At 29.2% G+C, this 10579-nt stretch overlaps 1 long non-coding RNA gene across 1 annotated transcript; it reads right to left on the bottom strand.

Moving 5' to 3' along the window:
* Positions 1-549: 549 nt before the first annotated feature.
* On the bottom strand, positions 550-1826 carry LOC107928317 (uncharacterized). The gene is made up of 2 exons (XR_001692589.2): positions 1291-1826; positions 550-910 (listed from the first exon to the last, which is right to left on the bottom strand). It is a non-coding gene; the product is annotated as an uncharacterized lncRNA (long non-coding RNA).
* Positions 1827-10579: the final 8753 nt, after the last annotated feature.

Raw genomic sequence — 10579 nt, forward strand, 5'->3', positions numbered from 1 at the left:
ATTAATAATTTATAAAAAAGAAAAATTACAATTCTCCATTTTGAGAGGGTCACCTGTCCCTTTTACATTGGTCTCTGAATGATTGTAATGAACAGTCACGAATCCGAAAGAATTAACTTTCATTGACAAAAAAACATCATGAATGATATTTATAAGTGATAAAATTCTCTTTTCTTTGTTTATATTTGTAAAAATAATGATATAAAATTACGAAAATAAATAAATAAATCCAAAGTGATTGGTTGGAGTAGATTGAACATTGTAAATATTTTAAGGAATATTTTATGTAAACACTCTGTCACTCATTGTATCAAGACTTGTTCTTGCTCTTTTCCCTATTTTTCCCAATATGCAAAATCTTTTTGTCTTGTTCAAAAATAACGGTCTAATTACAGTTTTAGTCCCTCAATTATGCTGATATTTAAAATTTTAATTTTTCTATTTTTATTTAGCGTAATTTGGTATCAAACTAATAATAATTCTATCGTTGAAATGATGACATGGTTTTTTGTTAATAATTTTCTTACAGTACAAATTTACAACATTACCTTAACAATAATAATGAACAGTGTTATTAAATTGGAAAATATTAATAACATGATGAAATTAAAGGAATCAAATTGCGTCAACAGAAGGATTAAACTCCTAATTTTAATATAACAGAAGGACTTAAAACTAGTGTAACAGGTCAATTTTGACCTAGGCCTAAAGACCCAAAACAAATGAAAATAACCCAAAAATTACAGCCCAAAGCCCAGTAAATTAAAATTTGTTTCAGCAAAAAACCTAGCTGGCCGTCTGCCCCCCTCACGCATGCACGCCTCTGACCGGTCGCCACTCGCACACCTCAGCCTTGGCCACCACGACGCCCATACCGTCTGACACCCCCATCACCAACACCGGCCATACCCTGCAAACACAAACAACAAAAAAGGCAGCCACAACAGAGAAACGGAGCATTTTTTATTGTTATTGTAATCCATTATAAAACGGAAGAAAAAAATTTTAGAAGAGGGGAGGATTTTTGATATTTCAAAGGGGGAATCGATTGTATTTTAGGGGGGAACCGATGGTATTCTAAAAAAGGGAAAAAAGAAATAAAAAGAACAAAAGTTTTGTACCAGGATTCAAGCAATCAGAAAAAAAAGAGGTTGAAATTCATTCTTGCGTCCCTTCATTTCCGTTTCTTTATTTGTATATACATCTTCTGTTTTATTTTTTTTTTGATTTTCTTTACAAAAAATCTGTTTTAAAACGAAAAATAGGAAAAGGAAGAGAGAAAGCTGTTACCTAAATCTTGAACCGTCGGCACTGTCGGAGTTCTTCTCCGTTTGAACCGAATCCAACGAAGATGGGGGGCTTCCATTTCGATTTCTCATGGAGGAAATACTAGATCCCCGAATATGGATCCAAAAGGGGTCGAACAAACCCTTCTCCTCGAGTCATCGACCACCGCCTGCGGTGGTACCATGGCAACGGCGGCCATGAGGGCTTTGAGACTCTAGTCGCAAGAAAGAGGGGGAGAGGATGGAAGGGGCTGCGTTCTTTTAAAGTTTCCTAGGGCTAAATGAGATAAAACAAAAAATGAGGCTATTTATGTGGCGAGTCCCTTTGATTTTGAACCGCATTACAATGTGGTCCTGATTCGTGTTTTTCTTTTTTTTATTTTTGCCCTATTATTGTATTTCATTTCTGATTTAGTCCCCGACCTGGACAAATGAAACGAAGCGCATAGGACTTGGGATATTGTCCCATTTCGTCCCCACAACTTCGAGCGCATAGTGATTTGGTCCTCGGCAACTTTCTGTCATTTGTAATTTATACCTTTCCTTTTACTTTAATTTTTATTTAACTATTTCCTATTTTATTTCAAAAAAAAGGGGGGGTCTGCGAGTGGCCTGATCCACAGGCTAAATCCACGCATTCTCACTTTAAGTGAGTAATTTGCATGGTTGGTCCCCTCCATTTGTGCTGTCTTTTAATTAAACTCTATTTTGTTTCTTTCGTTTTTACCCTAAAATTTGTGTGTAATCTCAATTCGGTCCGCGCTAGAGTACTGCGTTTTGGTATTTGGGATAATTTTGTTTTTTTAATCCCCATTAGTTGGCGCGCATCGTATTTTGGTCCTCAGTATTGTTTTAATCATTTTATTTGCTTGCGATTTTATTTTTATTTTAATGGAGTATTTTTTATTTTTTCTCTTTTCTCTTGTAATTCTTTTATTTTCTTTAAAAATTTATTTTTGTTCAATGTTTTAAAAATAAAAAAATAAAAAGTAGGCTTTATTTGTTTTTTTCCCCTCAAAAGTAGAGCCTTGGGAAGGGAAAAAGCTTACCGTGCATTAAGGGATGGAAATGTGCACATTTCTTTTAAATGGGAAATTTTCGCGATTAGTCCCTGTCCTGGGTGCCTACGTTCAATCAAGTCCTTTTTTTTTGTTTTCTTTAAATGCTTTCAAATTACCCCGGAAATTTGCGCCCAGACCCCTCCCTCATTACCCACGTGTCCATTTTGGTCCCCTTGTATCCTTTTATTCTGTTTTCACTCCAGAATTTTATTTTTTAATTCAATTAAGTCCTATTTTGTTTATTTTAGACACTTTTATCACAATTTTTTTTTTGGTATTATTATTAATCTAATGTTACTATTTTTTTATTATTTTCCTATTATTTATTATACTATTTTTTTACACTATTATTTATTATACTTATTATATCATTTTCATTATTTCTTATTTCTTTTCATCTAATTTGATCAATTGGAGTTAAGTTTCACATTATTACATTATTTATTTATTTATATATTTGTTATATGCTTCATATATATATATATTTAAAATAAAACTAATTATTTTATGTATAAATCGTCATTATATGTATCACATTACTTGTTATATTTTTTACTAATAATCATTTTTTTTGTACTATTTCTTTTTATATACATATTTTATAATAATTTTAAATATAGTTTATTATACTTATTGTATTTTATCATGAAGACGAGACTCAATATTTGGCAATTCGCGGAATAGTGCCCTATCGTGCTGGGCTGCAATCTCCCGTTTGTCCAAAATAATCGAATATCTCTCCGGAATTTCACTTGTATTTTTCTAAATAAGGCAATATTTCGCGTTTGGAAAATCGAGAAAACGTGCCCTAACGTGCTGGGTTTCGATTTCTCGTTTGACTAAATAGCCGAATATCCTCTTAAAACTTCAAAGTATGGTTTCATTAAACTATAAGGTGATCTTGGTTTCGATGGTTAGAGTATCGTGTCCTGACGTGCTGGATGTGATATTCCTTCGGAACAAGAGAATCTTATGTTTTAATTCACGATATCAGATTTTCTTTTAAGGATCGCATTTTTTAAAAACTCTTCAAATTTTCAATTTTCGACACTAAGACACTAATTAATCAACTAGGTACCAATTTTGGGCGTATCGAGGGTGCTAATCCTTCCTCGTGCGTAACCGGCTCCCGAACTCATTTTTCTGAATTTCGTAGACCAAAATCGTTGTTTTAATAAAATTAAATCATTTATTAAAAACAACCACCTTTTGAGGTGACCCGATCACACCTCGTCAAAAAAAGGATTGGTGGCGACTCCCATTTTTCGTTTTATTTTCAAAATCCAAGTTGACCCCGTTTTCATCCAAAAAAAATGGTGTCAACATCTAGAATTAGACAAAAATGATCTCAATCATCTATTTGATAAAACACAATTAACATTTTCTATTTTTAAATCAAAATGAAAATTGGAGCCTTCTAGTGAGGTTAGGTTGGTCACATGTTTGATCAATGTTCTATTATTATTTAATTAATTCACTACGTAATTGATCTCAGCATGATTCAAATCACTCGCAATATATATATATATATATGACATGTGAGTGTCAAAAACTCTATCCATGTCAAGTGAATGATCTTAATAGGACGGAAGCGTAGTGTCTTAGACCTACAAATGGCTTCAGATTGTAAGGTGATTATTAGACAAGTTGTTGACTTGTAAGGTCTCAGGGATGTGAAGGGGCTTGTAATGTATACAGTGACAAAACATGGCATTATTAAATTTTGGGTGAGCCTAATTAAAAATTTATTTTAAAAAAATTGAGGGATCTAATTAAAATTTCTAAAAATTTTGAGAAAATTAATGGAAATTTTGAAAATTTTAAAGGATTTAATTAAAATTTTAAAAATATAAAGAGCTTGATGGTAAAATTATAAATTTAAACTATGATTTAAGTCTCAACCTAACGACTGAGCTGCCCGATCTAATTGATCCAACAATAATACTTTGAAATTTTAAATGGTAAATCTCAAAATTACATATAAATTTTAGTTCAATATTCAATATTATATATGAACTTTAATTTAATTTTAAACTAAAATTCATGTACAGTTTTAAGGTTTATTCTAAATTTTTATTAAACGCTTCAAAATTTAAATCTTGATGATAATTTAAAAGCTCGAGTAGAATTAATTCTTATAATTACATTTAAATAAAAAACCAAAATAAATCAAATTTAAAAAAAAATTCCCACATCAAATCTCAATTTCCAACGAAATCAAACTCGTGAACACATTTATTTAACATTCTTTTTGGTGGCTGAATTATCTATATGATCTACAAAAAGGACGGTCGAATTTATTTTGTCAGGGAACAAATGGTGGGGGAATTTTGCTTGATTCTCAATCAATAATTTGTTGGTGATAATGACCCTTTTTCTCTTTTAATCATAATTATAATTACAATTTGAATAACTAAAATTATAATTAATTATTACAATGCATTAAGTAAAATATATACTAATTAAAATAGAATAAATTTGGAAAAAATCTTAACTTTACTATTAACCCAAAATCTCATAGTGATTGGTATAATAGCGAATTTTTTAAATTGTTTTATAAAATTTGATCTATAATCTTAACCTAATTGCATTGTGGGTCCTTAATATGTATCCAATGTGCAAAACAGAAGAAAAAGACGATTCCCCCGCAACTTGTCCAACGTCTCTCTTGCTTGGGAGTTGTGACCTCTCTTAAACCTACTCCCTAGTCATAATCTTATGGGTCTACATCTATTATTTTAAAAAATAATACGAAAACGACACCTGTACATCAACATGTTAAAATTTTATACAATACGTAATAATTTTTTTATATGTAATATGTTTATTAAGAGGATGTCGACTTTTTATGGAGAAGTTGTTTGCTTAGAGTTTACAGACGCCATTAATGCGTCGATGTTGTCTTTAGTTGGGGGTTTTATCTCTCGACTTTGACAACAGTCTTTGAGGTTACTTGAAGAGACAGTGGGTTCAACAAAGTGGGAGTGTTTTGTCAGACTATTTGTTTCGACAACATGTAGGACACTTATTTGCAACTACACTACTACTTGAGATATGACCGTGCGATAAGACTCTCTTACTTTGTCGAACTTACTATCTCTTCGAGTAATCTCAAAAATTTTCGTTAAAATTAGGAGACAAAATCTTGACTAATGACTATAGAAATAACACTTTAAAATTTTCTCTCAAAGGAATAGAAAAATCCCTCGATAATGTTGAACATAAATGATGAAATAAAAATACATAAATACAACACAAAAATATACATACACCTATATATACACATCTATAATACCACGTCACCTGTATATTACAAAATTAAGAATTTTTTTTCTTTGTTTCTTTTAGCAATATGAACACGAAAACTTGATTACATCATTACGAACATGTTTAGGATATTGTATACTTGTTGGCATAAGAAAATTAGAGGATATTCTCTTTACGTTTTCCTAAGATGATTGCTTGTTTTTCTGCAAAAATTGGGGAAAAGGCAGTGTCTCACCAATCAATCAATATCTATCCAAAAGATAAATATCAAAGTTATATATAAACTTTAATTTAATATGTAATTTGATGTAATTATATCAATGAAATTTTTATTACAATTTAAGTCTGTAAATGAAACTTTGATTTTCATTCAACTGTACACATCTAAAGAAATAGATACATTAATATATTTTTATATTGAATAAACCAAATTATTTGTGCACGCAATATGTTAATGAAAAAAGATGTTATATTAATATTTTTATTAGTGATTTGTGAATATTGAATCAAATCAACATTTAGTATATAAAATTACACAAAATCAAAATTTATATATTGCATTGCACGTATAGTTTTGGACAGTATCCCTATATATAAGGGGTATTTCCGATAGACCTTCAACGGAGTATGTATTACTTTTCAAACCATATTTATAGAGTCTAAAATTTTCTTTTAACGTGTATCGAATTAATTATGTATATATAATTACATATATGTGACCAATCCTTGTTAAAGTACTATGACCACTTAACTTTGACCATTTGGCTTCACCATTCATGTCCTTTTTTCCAAGACAATTAACCATCACTTATCATTTACATACTTTGCAATCTATTCAATGTCACATACGGAACCATAGAAGGGGCCAACAAGCCTATCCAGAGATAACACGTGGCAAAAGAGGTCAAACACATATAAATACCTCTCTCAGCCCCAAGGACCGAACATGTTTGTGAACTCCCCACTTCGAACTCTATCAACACCATCTTCCCTAAGCTCCTCCTCCCTTTCAACCTTCTTGCACCATTCAAACAATATAACTCTTCGCCTTTTTCCACACTTTTCGATATCAACGTACATTAAAGAAGCAATTATATAAACTTTCTAAAATCTAAATGTGAGATATAGTAATTTATGGATATAACTAAATTAATTCATTAGATATTATAGTCAAATGATAATGACACAACACATGTTAGTTACAAATTTTTGAAACACAAATAGTATATTCCTTGGCATATAAAAGATGTTGGGCAAAAAAATCAAACTATTTACCTAATTGGGTTGATCTATTTTCCTCTTTTTTTTTTAGAAAAAGAAAAAACTTATATGAAAATCAACTTTGTTTATTGTATTAATCTAAGACAAAAAAAAAAGAAGTATAAGCACACATCTAACACCATTAACTATCCTTATATCATTCAAAGCTTAGCATTGATAGTGGATTAAACCACAAGTAGAACGGTAAAAAAATTGTGGTTGACATCAATTCAAATTCGACCTCTAAAAAACTTCTATTAGCCAGGCGAACTCCCGCAGTTAGTTAGGTGGCCAGGGGTGTTCATTGTTACAACCCATCAGGGTTTGAGTCTAACAAGTATTTGGAATGTTCAATTTAAGGGCAGCTCATTGTTCGACATGATGTGTGCACGAGTGGTGTGAACATGTTCTAATCGTATGTGTGAATATTGAGTCTCTAATTATACTGTAAAATAGAGAGCAGAGTTTAGATATAATTTGAGATTTATCATTACAAATTACAAAATTGTTGACCGCATTAATTAATTAGCTGGAGTATGAACAATTATTCAAGGAATTAATTAAGAATCAACCACATAATCTAATGTGTTCAACTTCAATAACATCGTACCATAATTATAGAGTGCAAGTTTGAATGTGAAACCATTTTATATATGTTAGAGTTATATGACCTGAATCCTGTTTGATCTGGTTTGAAAAGTTTGAGGTGCACTTACTTGTTAAAGAAATAAAATAGAGAGGTAAAATAGGAGATCTATGGGGGCGAAGAACTGAGGGACAAACCATGCCGCACAAGTTAAATCCGTATATGACTATCCTTCTTCTATTAGACATTGATTATAAAGGGGTTATTTAACCCTTAAAATGTGTAGTCGAAAACCTCTTGTATTGTTGTTCTTCAACAACATTAGTGAATTTTTTCTCCTCTGTCCGTGGTTTTTTCCGATAAGAATTTTTTATGTATTTTTATTTTTCTTTCTTATTGCTTTGCGATCATTCTTATTGTCATTATCGACATATAGTATAACAATATAAATTTAATTATAAAAAAATGTCAATATTATATATCAAAATTAATATATTATCTTTTATAACTTTTTTTTGAAAATAATATTTAAATTAATCTTTATTAGTGTTGATAAGCAATAACCAAATTCTTCTTCTTTTTAATCATTTTTGCGCTGACTGAGTAACTGCCTCTTTTATTCTTCTTGGTTTCCACAATTTTAGACGTTACTTATAGGCTTGATTATGGTTCATATCTTATCAGAATGTCACTCGATTTAAAAAATAATAATAATAAAAAACTTATATTACTTTTTAAAAATAATAAATTAATAAAAATATTATTTTATATTAATATTTATATATTTTATTATAAAAATAAAACATATTATAAAAATTTTATTTAATTTAAATTCGAGTAAAAACAAACCATTTAAAGATAAAAAAGTATTTATTCAAACTTAACCTAAACCACCTAACCTATGTACAACTCTGGTTAGAAGTAGTGTTATAAGTATAATCACAAATTACAGTGTCATATAATACATAATTATTAAAATTAAAATAAAATTTAAAAATAATTTAGACATAATTTATATGAAGTGAGACTCAAAATTAAGAACTTCAATCTTGTCATTAAACTAAGACTTCGTTAGAATAATTTTTATTTTTACAAAAAAAAAGAGCAATTTAATACTTGTGTTAAATTTTAAAGCAACGTAAATTATTTACACTCAATTTCTTAATTAAGGGTATGTTATTTAACCACTCAAAATTTTCTATTAAATAAAATAAATATTTTCAATAATTTAAATTTTGAGAAAATATTTGATATATTATTAGTAGAATTTAAAAATCCCACAAGGAGGGTTGAGTTGATGACAAGAGTATAGTAGAAAAATAATATATATATATATGAAAAAAATATTTGGTACACTGCGAGTGGGATTTTTAGGCCCCATAAGTAGGGTTAAAGGATGGATTAATGCCAATTTTTCAAAGCTACTTGTGGAATAAAAAAAAAGAGAGTACATTGTATAACCATATATATATAAAGAGAAAATATTTGGTACACTATCAATAAATTTTTTAGACTCCACAAGTAGGGTTAGAGTGTTGGCAAGTATGCTATAGATATAGTAAAATATTATATGTGTATATATATATATATATAAATAAACACATAGCAATTTTTTAAGTCTATTTGTGAAATAAAAAAGCTACACTGCCAATGAACTAAATATTAACCTATAAAAGAAATAGAAGACGTGACAAATTTATAACTCTTGTGGAGTTAAATGTATATCAATTTAAATATTTTAAATGTGTTTGATAATATTTTGATTCTTTTACTTAATAAAAAGATGAACCAAAAAATATTGAATAAGATAACTAGGTAAGTAGTTACTTATCATTCAATGTTGAAATATTAAATTTATTTTATTTTATTAAAAATATAATATTTGAAATAATTTATCTTTTTAAAGACATATTTAATTATTATCCAAAAAGATAATGGTAAAAGATTAAAATTAATAAATAAATATTTTTCAAAAATTAATATTAATTTTTATCAAGCAAAACTTTAATTTTATTTCTTAGAAGTTATAATATTTAACAATATAATTTATTCCGAATATTTTGTATGTATATTCAAAGTCATTTAAAAACTAATGTGGTTTAAAATAACATTAAAATTTAAAAAAATGATAAAAATGTAAAATAAAAATTTCATGATTAAATATTTTCACCATTTAACTATATTCAATATTATTTAATTTAAAGTAAATTTTATAATTTAAATTCAACCTTAATTTTTTATTAACATTTAATTTTAAATTTATTAAATAACACCTCCTTAATGATATTTATAGGTAGTCATTAGTCTATCTATAATTCCATAGAGAATGCAATTATGTACACCCAAATTTGAATACAAACAAAAGTAAACAAATTTCATTTCCTAAACATAAATCAAGAATGAATGCTCTTCAATAATTCCCCAATTATTCAATAGTTTAATTTTTCTTATTTAAGGTTTTAAATTCGAGTTTTCTTAAAGAAATTTTAATAATGTGAATTTTTTTATGAAATATTGTTTGGTGATAATTGTATTGGATTTGAAGAGTCTCTATTGATTTTTTATCCCTTAATTATCTCTCGATTCTACTGAAAGCTCGAATGGTTTGTAAAGTGATTGCTACCCAACGATACCATGTAAAAACATCGATTCATTTGATCGGTGCAGGCGTTCCTGCTTTGTGAATATACCATCTTTTCGAAGTCTTGACAGAGTTAGGAGACCAAACCCGGAGATAAATCAAGCATAGACACCCGAGCCCAAGACCTGTTGGGGGACCCTATTAAGCTTCAATGTACAACACTTCGTAAATTTCTTCACTAGCAGTTTAAATGCTCAGAGATCCGATCTTATTCAAATCCGAATTTAGTCGAGATCTCCCGTGCCCCAATTCAACCCTCCAACATCTCTATTAATGGCGTTTGTATCCGAATTTTCTAACATTCCCAAAATACCCTTCCCACCGCCACCTGTAACATCGGAAGTTGAAAACAGCCACCTAATGTTCCACCAAATTGTAGATCTGCCCCCCCCGACACTCACTCACTTTTCCACTAAGACTGCAATTCCATCCTTTGTTTGGATGCCGAGAAAATGCAAGAAAAAATAAAGAATCAGAA

Source organism: Gossypium hirsutum, chromosome D08, assembly GCF_007990345.1.
Source record: "Gossypium hirsutum isolate 1008001.06 chromosome D08, Gossypium_hirsutum_v2.1, whole genome shotgun sequence".
In the NCBI taxonomy this organism is placed as follows: Eukaryota; Viridiplantae; Streptophyta; class Magnoliopsida; order Malvales; family Malvaceae; genus Gossypium; species Gossypium hirsutum.